Source organism: Rhinatrema bivittatum, chromosome 10 (genome assembly GCF_901001135.1).
Source record: "Rhinatrema bivittatum chromosome 10, aRhiBiv1.1, whole genome shotgun sequence".
NCBI classification, from domain to species: domain Eukaryota; kingdom Metazoa; phylum Chordata; class Amphibia; order Gymnophiona; family Rhinatrematidae; genus Rhinatrema; species Rhinatrema bivittatum.
Genome location: NC_042624.1, coordinates 125,315,877 through 125,328,352, shown reverse-complemented (window position 1 = coordinate 125,328,352; position 12,476 = coordinate 125,315,877). Strand labels below are relative to the sequence as shown.

Sequence of the window (12,476 nt, the reverse complement as noted above, 5' to 3'; positions counted from 1 at the left end):
GGAACCTATAATACACAGACATAGGCGTTCATGAATCCTGCTATTACCAGTCCCCAGCCTCAACTCTGACTGTAGACACAAGCGCCCACCCCGTATCGCCCAACCCTTTCATATCTCAATCTTTGTTCTCTCTGGCTTCAGAGTTGCTCTTGTCTTATTCCCAGCCTATGTTCTGGTTGTGGAAAACAGCACCCCTCTCCTGCTTCTTTACCCCTATCCCTTGCCCATGCCAGTTTTTGTATGTTCTGGATGTGGTCACTGGTTCTCACAGGTCTTTCCTATTGTACAGCTCTCGTCTCCAGCATGCCCTGTTGTCTTCTCTGTTTCCCATTAGTCAGAAATTTCTTTCTAGAAATTGGAGCACATGTTCTTTAAAATGGGAATATTTTTCATAATGTTAAAACTGACAGATTTATTGTTCATAAGGTATGGGAAGGATGAATCCCTTGCTGAGGGAAAACCGATGCTTTGGTTCATTTCCTTCCTACTCCCCGGTTTAATAAGAATGAGTAGTGATAGTGTGGTGACTACTACTACATATATACACAGAACACAATCCATTCTCTGAGGACAAGCAGTATGGTAGTCCTCACACATAGGTGACATCATCAGATGGAGTCCTGATGCAGAAAACTTATGTCAAAATTTCTAGGACTTTGACTAGGCACACTAAGCATGCCTAGCATTCCCTATACCATGCATCCACGCGGTGACCCTCTTCAATCTCTTCTATGGAGCTGAAACCTCATGGTCTAATTGAGATCACTTTGGCTGTTTGTAGCCTAGTGGTAAACTTCTTTTTTCATTGAAGTTTTTCGCAGTTTTCAGTATCCTTCCATCACTGGGTCCCTCTCGGTGCCTCCCTGTAGTATCCTAGTCAGGGTTTTTGGCATTTCTGGTAAGTTTCCTTTCAAGGTCAATTCCCCCCGTGTCTACAGTGCTCAGGTGCCCGACGGCCTTCAATTTCTGCCGCCTTCATTTCGTACCTATGACCACTTTTCTTTCGTTCCGTCATGGCCACATCCGGTTTTTGTCGATGCCCCTGGTGCCTGAGGACCCATGTCCATTATGAATCCTTATGAGATATGGGTCCTCTACCTGAGGGCATCACATGATGTCTGGAGATGTCGTTTGTGCGTCCGAATGACTCCAAAGAGATGTCGGCTTCAACTCGACAAAATGGGTCAGCTCTTCAGGTCGAGGAAATCTGAGCCATCAGCATTGATAGACTTTGGAGCCTCACCAATGGACACCATGCCATCGACATCAGCAGGACCATCGGTGCCGTCGATGGATAGGGGCGCCAGAGACCGACCATTGTCTATCTCCTCCAGGCCAAGGACGCCAGGTTCATCATCAGCCTCAGCACCGGGGAAAGACTGGGCCGAGCATCGAAGGAAGCCTAAGAAGCATCAGCACCAGTCCATATCGATGCACTGTGCTGGGCACAGGGATATACTGGCTTTTGCCACGATGCCCCTGAAGTGACTCCGCGGCGAGGAGGGCCCATCCTCTATTGATGCTGGGGGTCTGCGACGGTCTCCATCAGTCTGGTGCCAGTCGCCAATCTACCTCATAGATCCGAAGAAGATCTCGTCACCCCTCCTTCTTCCCAGTCGGTGTTGGCATCGGCAGCATTTGAGGAGGAGCTGGAGCATCAAGTCCAGCTTTCAGTGGATCGGCCAAAGCAAGGCATTGTGCCTGTGGCTCCAAAGGCACTGGAGTCTGTGCTGCCCGTCATCCCACTGCTACTGGAGAAGCTCAACGTGCTCATCGGTGCATTACTTGACCCAGATGGTGCCTGTTCCCGGGATAGTTGCCGGTTTCTCCGAAGAGGAAGCTCCACTGAGGCCTGCAGAGACACCAAATCCTGTAATGCCTCCATCCCCTTTAGCATACAGTGAGGATGAGGGTCCCTATGACCCTGGGGGGGGGGATGAACCAACAGAGTCCTCTGAGGGCTTTGATGGTCTCTCATCAGACTCTTCTCCAGATGAGTGGAGGAAGTCCCTGCCTGAGGACTTGACCTTCGCAGGGTTTGTGAGGGTGATAGCAGAAACCATCCCGTTTCAACTTTTAACAGAGAAGGATGCCAGGCACAAAATGCTTGAGATTCTCCAGTTCATGGATCCTCCTAAGGAGATTGTGGCGGTCCTGGTATACAAGATCCTTAAGGAGTTGCTGCTGAGGCTATGGGAACACCCCCTCACAGTACCTCCCATTAATACGAAGGCAGACAGGGTCTATCTTATCCAAAAGGCTGCCGGATTCAAAAAGTGTCAGCTGTCTCACCAGTCGGTGGTGGTCAAATCCACTCTCAAGAGGGCCAAGTGCTCTCGGACCCATTTCTTGGCACCCCGGGAAAAGAACCACAGAGCGATGGATGCCCTTGGGAGGAAGGTGTTCCAAGGTGCCATGCTTATTGCCTGCATCACTGCCTACCAGCTCTACATGAGCCAGTCCTCGTGGGACATCTGAAAACAGGTGCAGGAGATGGCTGAGCAGCTGCCTCAACAGCAGCAAGACACCCTCATGTCGCTAGTGCACAAGGTCTGGCGTGCAGAAAACATGAGGTCTGTGCGACCTACGATGTTTTTGAAACAACATCGGGAGTCTCTGCAGTGGGAGATGGCACCCACAGAATGGCATGGATGCAGGCCTTGGATCTCCAAGCGGAGGTAGAGGAATGACTCGCTGATGTGCCATGTACTGGATAGAATCTCTTCGGAGATAGGGTGAGGGATGCTGTAACCCAACTTTGGGACCACCATGAGACCCTCCAACAAGTCTCCGCCACTACTCCAGACCCATCCTCCTCATCCAGGAGGCCATCAAGACCAGGGCCAAGGAAGTCTTTCTTTTGCCAGAGGAAGTAGTATCCTCTGCCACCTCACTCCAGTCAACATCATCTGGGCTCTCGTGGCCATACCAAGCAGCAGAGAAGCCAGCTCCTCAGTCAATTCCAGGGACAGGATTTTGACTGGCCATAGGGGAGCATGAGCCAGTTGCCCTTACCCAAGAAGATAGACCCTCCAGTTGGGGGCAGGCTGCAGTTCTTTGCGAACCAGTGGCCCAATGTAACCTTGGACCAGTGTGTTCTGTCCATCGTCCACCAAGGGTACCGATAGAATCTATTGGGTTTCCTGACAAATTGCCCTCCTTGCCCACATTGGGGCCAGTAGCACATCAGGAGGTACTACAAGCGGAGCTCTCCTCCCTCTTTATGGTCAGAGCAGTCGAGCCTGTACCACCAGGGCAAAGAGGGTGGGGATTCTACTCCAGGTACTTCCTGATTCCAAAGAGAACAGAAGGACACAGTACTAGCCTAGACCTGAGGGCCTTGAACAAGTTTCTAAAAAGAGAAAAGTTCAAGATGATTTCTCTGGGCACCTTGATCCCCCTTTTGCAAAAAAGGGACTGGCTATGCTACCTCAAACTAAAAGACGCATACACTCATATCGAGATCTTCCCCAGTCACAGGAAGTATCTCCGATTTGTGGTGGGAACACAGTACTTCCAGTACCAGGTGTCATTCAGGCTTGAGTCCGCCCCACGCGTCTTCAAAAAATGCTTAGCCTTGGTGGTGGCGCACCTCTGCAGACAATGGAGTGCATGTCTTCCCCTATCTGGATGGTCAAGAGCATGTTTCAGGCAGGGGCCTGGTCAAGAGCATGTTTCAGGCAGGGGCCGTCAGGTCCATGCGCTTGACCATTCGGGTGTTGGAGTCACTAGAGTTCGTTCTCAACTACCCAAAGTCCCATCTCAGTCACCACAATTGAACTTCATAGAAACCCTGCTAGACACAGCTCAGGCTAAGGCCTTTCTGCCTTGCCAGAAAAGCAGAAAGGGGCAGAGATTCAACAGAGTCAGCAGGTGTCAGCCTGGCACATGTTGAGGCTGTTGGGGCATGTGGCTGCAACAGTCCATGTTACTCCCTTGGCACATTTACACATGTGTAGAGCCCATTAGACCCTGAAATCACAGTGGCACCAGGCCATTCAGAGCCTCCAGGATTGCATCCGAGTCACCCTGTCTCTCCAGAACTCATTGTCCTGGTGGTGAGTACTTTCTAATCTGAAATAGGAGATCTCGTTTGAGTCTTACCACACAAATTGTCCTAACCACGGATGAATCTACCCTGGGGTGGGAAGCTCATGTAAATTGGCTTGGTACCCAGGATCTTTGGTCCGCTCAAGAACACTCTTGTCATATAAACTTCCTACAGCTTCGGGTGATCAGGTATGCGCTATGCGCTTTCAGAGATCGGCTGTCCAACAAAGTTGTCTTGAACCAGACTGACAACCAAGTAGCCATGTTTTATGTTAACAAGCAGGGAGGCTCCTCCTGTGTCAGGAAGCAGTCCAGATATGATCGTGGGCCCTGTCCCACGGGATGGTGCTCAGGGCCATGTACCTGGCCGGGACAGAGAACATGGTAGTGGACAGCTAGGTAGAGCCTTCAGACCCTACAAAGTGGTTCCTGGACCAGGGGTTAGTGAATCGGATATTCCGCTTCTGGGGGAGCCCATAGATCTATTCATGGCCCCCTACAACAGGAAGGTGCCTCATTTCTGCTCCCTGCAGAAGACAGACAGCAAACTAGCCTCAGACGCCCTCACCCATCATTGGGGCAAAGTTCTTCTGGTCATGTATCTTCCAATTCCCTTAGTGACAAAGACTCTCTTGAAGCTTCGCAAGAACAAAGGGACTGTGATCCTTATAGCCCCTTATTGGCCGAGCAGGTCTGGTTTCCACTCCTTTGGGAGTTGTCTGTCTGGAAACTGATCAGACTGGGGACTTCCCCAGATCTCATCACACAAGACCAAGGCAAGCTATGGCATCCCAACCTCCAGCCCTGTTGCTCACTGCCTGGATGTAGAGATGTTAATCCTGCAGCCGCTTGATCTTTCAGAGAATGTCTCACAGGTCCTGGTGGCTTCTAGAAAGTCCTATGGACTGAAGTGGAGGAGGTTTTCCGTGTGGTGTGAGCAGGTGGCCCTAGATCAGTTCTCCTGCACCACACAAAAACTGCTTGTTTACCTTCTACACCTATTGGAAGCTGGCTTAAAAACCAACTCCAATAGAGTTCATCTTAGTGCAATTGGCACATACCACCAAGGTACAGATTTAATTTCATTTATTTCATTTATTAAAATGTATTGATCGCCTTTCACAAATGATCAAAGTGATTTACAAAAAATACATACATAAAAATAATTAAAGGACACAAAACATACCATGAATTTCATGTAAATAATTATTGAGAACATTGATCAGTGTAAACAAACAATACTCATATTCAAACAGATAATCAATTGTTGAAGATGGTATGCCCATCTCTGTACAGCCTATAAATGTACATTTCATGTGGGGTCTGCATCGATTGAAGCCTCCGTTAAGGCCTCCCGCTGTGTCTTGGGGCCTCAACATGGTGTTAGCTCAGCTGATGAAAGCTCCTTTTGAGTTGCTGCGCACCTGTGATCTGAAGAACCTGATCTGGAAGGTTATATTTTTGTTGGCGGTTACTTCAGCACGCAGGGTCAGCAAGCTCAAGACCTTAGTGACTTATCCACCTTATATTAAGTTTTATCACGACAGCGTGGTCTTGTGTACGCACCCTAAGTTCCTGCCTAAGGTGATGACAGATTTCCATCTTAATCAGTCAATCATCCTGCTAATATTCCGTCCCAGGCCCCATTTGCACCAAGGCGAACAAGCACTGAATAGTTTGGACTGCAAGCAAGCCTTAGCCTTCTATCTGGAGTGGACAGAAGCCCATAGACAGTCCATCCAACTTTTTGTTTCTTTTGATAAGAATATGTTGGGCATTGCCATTGCCAAACAGACAATATCCAATTGGTTACCAAATTGCATCTCCTTCTGTTATGCCCAGGCAGGACTGCATCTTGGGGGTCATGTCAAGGCTCATTCTGTCAAAGCCATGGCAGCATCAGTGGCCCACTTGCAGGCAGTTCCCATGGAGGAGATCTTCAAGGCTGTGATATGGTTCTCTCCACACATTCACATCGCATTACTGTCTGGATAGAGACGGCCGACGCAACGGTAGGTTTACCTAGTCTGTCTTTTGGAATCTGTTCGAGGTTTAGAACCCAACTCTTCCACCTAGGGCCTGTTGTTTGGGTTCAGGCTGTCTCCCCATCTGTTACCAACAACACCGGTGTTGTGCCTGTTTGCACCTGCTTAGGTGTTTGTTGGTCCCCTTTTTGTGTTGGGGGAGCAGCCTGTAGCTAGGGATTCACCCATGTATGAGAACTACCATCCTGCTTGTCCTTGGAGAAAGCAGAGTTGCTTACCTGTAATTGGTGTTCTCCAAGGACAGCAGCATGTTAGAATTCATGAAACCTGCCTGCCACCCTGCGGGGGGTTGTGTTTCTCTTTTTTTATTTTAATTGTAATTCTATGTTATGAGACTGAAGAGGGTCACTGCGTGGATGCATGGTATAGGGCATGTTCAGTGTGCCTAGTCAAAGTTCTAGAAACCTTTGACATAAGTTTTCTGCATCGGGACTCCATCTGATGATGTCACCCATGTGTGAAGACTAACATCCTGCTGCCCCAGGGGAACACCTATTACAGGTAAGCAACTCTGCTTTCTCAGTAGAGCTTAGTCAGGACAAAAGAGATATTGGAAAATGCATTCATTAATAAAATGATTAAAACCAGCAAGGATAACCAGGGATCAAGATTTAAAAGCATCCTCAAAACATATGGAAGCCAATATTCAGCACTACTTCTCTGGATAAGTAACAATTTTTCTGGCTATGTGGCGGCCGCTGAATATTGATTTATGTTCAGCTACTTATCTGGTTAAGTAGATAGCCATGTATTTAGTGAGTGGATCAGGGTGGCATTGCTTATCCAGCTGACTTAGCTGGATAAGTAAACATAATAAAATAATCAAATAGTTTAAACCACCAAAGAGCTGGGCGAAATTAGCCAGATATAACTTAACAGGCTAAGTAGCAATTTTTGACAGGATATTCAGCAGTATAACCGTGCTGCTGAATATCCCATTTAGTTTTAGATATCTACCTCTGGGTGTTAAGACCAGATTTGAATAAGATCAAAGTGGGAGCATGACACACCAACTTGGGAAGTCCATTCAAAGCATACAATGTAGCCAGGTGGAAAGCATAGCATCAGAAATTGGCAGTTGAGGAGGAAGGCATAGATAGGGATGACTTGCCTGATGCATGGAATTCATGAGGAAGGATATTGGGGAAGAGGAGAGGTGGTGAGGGGCTACAGAGTGAAGGCTCTTGTAGGTGAATAAGAGGAGTTTGAACTGTATGTGGAAGCAGATATGGTGTCAATGTAGTGACTTGTTGGGTATAGTGACATCGGAGAAAGAAAAGTCATGCAGCTGAATTCTGAATAGATTGTAGTGTAGAAGAGTATACCTGGATTTCAGCAAAGCCTTTAAAACTGTTTGAGAGAGGTGACCTATAAACAAACTGAGCATCCTAGGTATAGGCCTTAAAGTAAATGAGTTGTTTAGAAACTGGTGATCAGATTGGCTGCCTTAATGTGTACTGTGTTGTATTTTATTTATTTTTACTGTTCTGCAGTTGTATTTTTGTGACTGTCATACAATTGTATGGTATCTGTTAATATCAAATAAAACAGATTCCCTGTATATACCCAGATCAGTCCAGACTGCTGGGTTTTGCCTCCCTTCCAACAGATGGAGACAGAGAAAAATTTGAAGAGCACTCCCTCTTAACCTGGTGTGCCACCTGCAACTTTTCAGTATTTTTCTGTCTCCAGCAGATGGAGGTGGTGCAAACCCTGCAGTCTTGAACTATTCAAATTTCCAAAAACAAACAAAAAAAAAAGAGACCAAGAGAAATCGAGCAGCACAACAAAAAGTGGACATTCCTCCCAGGGGGTCGGCAGGTCCTGGTGGGACCAACCCCCTGGAAGCAGGTCAGGTAGAGCAGGTATTGGATACCCCATGAGGCTCCCCAGTCTAGTCATGCACCAAGGATGATTACCAGTGTTCCGGTCCCTCCCCCTCGCCCACCCCGATCCGGAGCAGCATGTATGCCATGCTAGCAATCTTCATTTCCTTTTTTTTTGAGCCTATTAAAAAAAAAAAGGTTCAGCAGTTAGTGGTCCGGGAGTGGGATACTCCGGAGTCAGGCCTGAGAGTGGGCCAGGCTATGAACAAACTTTACCCTTTGCCCGAGGAGACCGTTGAGCTTTTGAAAGTTCCAAAGGTAGATGCCTCTGTGTCGGCAATCACAAAACAAACCACTATTCCAGTGTCAGGTGCAGCAACCCTTAAAGATCTCCAGGACAGGAAGCTCGCAGTGCATCTTAAGTGGATATTCAAAGTCTCAGCCCTTGGCATTTGGGCTGCCGTTTGTAGAAGTTTCATGCTCCAGGCGAGCCTGAGGTGAGTGCAGCAGCTGCTGACTACCAGGGACCTACTGCCTTAGGAGTCAGCGCAGGTAGAGCACTTAGAGGCAGTGGTAGCAGAAGGCGCAGATGCCTTATATGATGATCTTTGTTCCTCCTCCAGCACGATGGTGTTTCCACAGTCTTGGCAAGGAGATTCTTATGGTTGCGCAACTGGTCGGCTGATGTCTCCTCTAAGGCCCAGCTCAACGCTGTCCCTTTCAAGGGCAGATTCCTTTTTGGTGAAGGCTTGGAGCAGTTGATTGAGTCTCTGGGCGACAATAATGTCCATAAGCTTCCAAAGGACAAACCTAAGGTATCTAAAGACTTTCTTCTGACTTGCTCTTGTTTCTGGGGGCAGAGACACTTCTGACAAAGCAGGGCCCCTGCTCTGGGCCAGCGACAAGTCTCGGGGAGGTCTCAACCCTGGTCTCATTCCTTTCGCTTCCGTAGACCAACTCAAGAAGGCATCGGCAAGGAGTCCTTGGGACCCAAGCCTTTCCAATGAGATGCTGCGGGCCAATTTCTCTATCCTGGCTGTGGGCGGGCAGCTGTCCCTGTTTTTCAAGGAATGGGCCAAGATAAGGTCCGACCAGCAGGTTCTATGCATCATTGAACACGGCTATGTGTTAGAATTTGCTCAGTCTCTCCGAGACCTATTCATGACCTCTCCATGCAGATCCCCCTTTAAAAGAAAGCAGATTTGTTCAGCAGACCCTCCACAGGCTGGAGGGCCTCGGAACCAACATTCCTGTTCCACAGAGAGAGTGGAAGATGAGGCGTTATTCCATTTACTTCGAGGTAACAAAGAAGGAAGGCTCTTTCTGCCTGATCCTGGACCTGAAAAAGGTGAACAGGGCCCTCAAATTGCCGCATTTTTGGATGGAACAGGGCCCTCAAATTGCTGCATTTTCGGATGGAGTGGGGACAGCGGTCCCCACTGCGGACCGCTGTCATTGCAACGGTCCGCAGTGGGGAGTTCTTGGCTTCCCTGGATCTGATAGAAGCTTTCTTGCATATGGGGATTCACAAGGATCACCAGACGTTTCTTTGGTTCATGATCCTCGGAATGCATTTCCAGTTCCATGCCCTCTCATTTGGTCTGGCTATGGCTCTTCACACTTTCACCAAGGTGATGGTGGGAATAGCGGTGGCCTTTCAATGGGATAGAGTACTGGTTCAACTGTACCTGGACGACTGGCTCATGCGGGCGAAGGAGAAAGAGCTCTGCGAGATGGCAGACAGCAAAGTCTTACACCTTCTGCAGTCCCTCGGATGGGTCATCAATCAGGCCAAGAGCCATCTTTGTCCTTCTCAGGTCTTGGACTTCCTGGGGGGCATTTATTTATTTATTTTATTTATTTATTCAACTTTATATACCGACTTTCAATTTAATATCAAGGCGGTTAACAATCATGGAATTTGCAGTAGCAAGATTCAAAAAACATACCCATATAACAAACTTATCTCTATAGATTTTACATTATTTTCAGCTAAAGATAATAGGCTAAAATACATATTACTTCACCATTGAAGTTAAAACACTTAAAATATATATATCAGACACATGGTGGAAAGAGGATAACCAATGGGACAGTGCTATACCGGAGTACAAATTATATCACAATGACAGAGAGGAGCACCCGGGAGGAGGTGTGGCGCTTTATGTCCGGGATGGCTTAGAGTCCAACAGGATAAACATCCTGCATGAGACTAAATACAAAATTGAATCTTTATGGGTAGAAATCCCTTGTGTGTCGGGGAAGACTATAGTGATAGGGGTATACTACCGTCCACCTGGTCAAGATGGTGAGACGGACAGTGAAATGCTAAGAGAAATTAGGGAAGGTAACCTATGGTGGTGGGGGCCGCTTGGCAATAGTGATCATAATATGATCAAATTTGATTTAATGACTGGAAGAGGAACAGTGTGCAAATCCAAGGCTCTCATGCTAAACTTTCAAAAGGGAAACTGATAAAATAAGAAAAATTGTTAGAAAAAAACTGAAAGGAGCAGCTACAAAAGTAAAAAATGTCCAAGAGGCGTGGTCATTGTTAAAAAAAATACCATTCTGGAAGCACAGTCTAGATGTATTCCACACATTAAGAAAGGTGGAAAGAAGGCAAAACAATCACCGGCATGGTTAAAAGGGGAGGTGAAAGAAGCTATTTTAGCCAAAAGATCTTCATTCAAAAATTGTAAGAAGGAACCACAGAAGAAAATAGGATAAAGCATAAACATTGGCAAGTTAAATGTAAGACATTGATAAGACAGGCTAAGAGAGAATTTGAGAAGAAGTTGGCTGTAGAGGCAAAAACTCACAGTAAAAACTTTTTAAAATATATCTGAAGCAGAAAGCCTGTGAGGGAGTCAGTTGGACCATTAGATGATCGAGGGGTTACAGGGGCACTTAGAGAAGATAAGGCCATCGTGGAAAGATTAAATGATTTCTTTGCTTCGGTGTTTACTGAAGAGGATGTTGGGGAGGTACCCGTAATGGAGAAGGTTTTCAAGGGTAATGATTCAGATGGACTGAATCAAATCATGGTGAACCTAGAAGATGTGGTAGACCTGATTGACAAACTGAAGAGTAGTAAATCACCTGGACCGGATGGTATACACCCCAGAGTTCTGAAGGAACTAAAAAATGAAATTTCAGACCTATTAGTAAAAATTTGTAACCTATCATTAAAATCATCCATTGAACCTGAAGACTGGAGGATAGCAAATGTAACCCCAATATTTAAAAAGGGCTCCAGGGGTGATCCGGGAAACTACAGACTGGTTAGCCTGACTTCAGTGCCAGGAAAAATAGTGGAAAGTGTTCTAAACATCAAAATCACAGAACATATAGAAAGACATGATTTAATGGAACAAAGTCAGCATGGCTTTACCCAGGGCAAGTCTTGCCTCACAAATCTGCTTCACTTATTTGAAGGAGTTAATAAACATGTGGATAAAGGTGAACCTGTAGATGTAGTATACTTGGATTTTCAGAAGGCGTTTGACAAACTTCCTCATGAGAGGCTTCTAGAAAAAGTAGAAAGTCATGGGATAGGTGGCGATGTCCTTTCATGGATTGCAAACTGGCTAAAAGACAGGAAACAGAGAGTAGGATTAAATGGACAATTTTCTCAGTGGAAGGGAGTGGACAGTGGAGTGCCTCAGGGATCTGTATTGGGACCCTTACTTTTTAATCTACTTTATAAATGGGCTCTGACCGGCCCGCAAATGCGCAGTAGAGAGCAGCTCTACCGCGCATGCGCGGGTGAGCACGTCGGTCAGAGCCGAGCGTGCCCGAAATAAAAAATGGCGGTGAGAAGCAGGAGTGGGAGGAGCAGTAGCGGCGGTAGCGACGAAAAAAAATGGCGCTGGGGCCGCAGGAGCGGCAGTGGCGAGGAGCAGGAGCGGCAGCGGCGAGGAGCAGGAGTGGGAGGAGCAGTAGCGGCAGCAGCGACGACGAGCAGTAGCGGCGCTGCGCACACGTGGGAGGGACCCCCCGGAGATCTTCCGTCTGCCGGTTGTGGATGATCTGAAAGGGGAGGGGATTGAGAGAGGGGGAGTGACTGAGGATAGGGAGGAGAGGGGGGAGGGAGGAGGGAGAAGGAAGGGAGAGGGGGGGGGAGGAGAGAGTGGGAGGAAGGGGAGAGGGAGGGAGGGGGAAGGAAGGGGAGAGGGAGGGAGGGAGTGGGGGGAAGGAGGGGGGGAGGAGAGAGTGGGTGGAAGGGGAGAGGGAGGAGGGGGAAGGAAGGGGAGAGGGAGGGAGGGAGGGGGGGAAGGGGAGGGGGGAGGGAGGAGGGGGAAGGAAGGGGAGAGGCAGGGAGTGGGGGGAGGGAGGAGGGGGAAGGAAGGGGAGAGGGAGGGAGTGGGGGGAAGGGGAGAGGGAGGAGGGGGAAGGAAGGGGAGGGAGGGGAGGGGGGAGGAGAGAGTGGGAGGAAGGGGAGAGGGAGGAGGGGGAAGGAAGGGGGAGGAAGGGAGGGGGAGAGGGAGGAAGAGGGGAGAGAGGGAGAGGGGATGGAGGGAGAATAGAGGGGGAGGGGGGAAGGAGAGAGGGA

At 48.1% G+C, this 12,476-nt stretch overlaps 1 protein-coding gene across 5 annotated transcripts in view; it reads left to right on the top strand.

The window, feature by feature from the left end:
• The window catches only part of PTPRF (protein tyrosine phosphatase receptor type F), a 792,879-nt gene that overhangs the window by 683,937 nt on the left and 96,466 nt on the right, over positions 1-12,476 (top strand). The window lies entirely within an intron of this gene.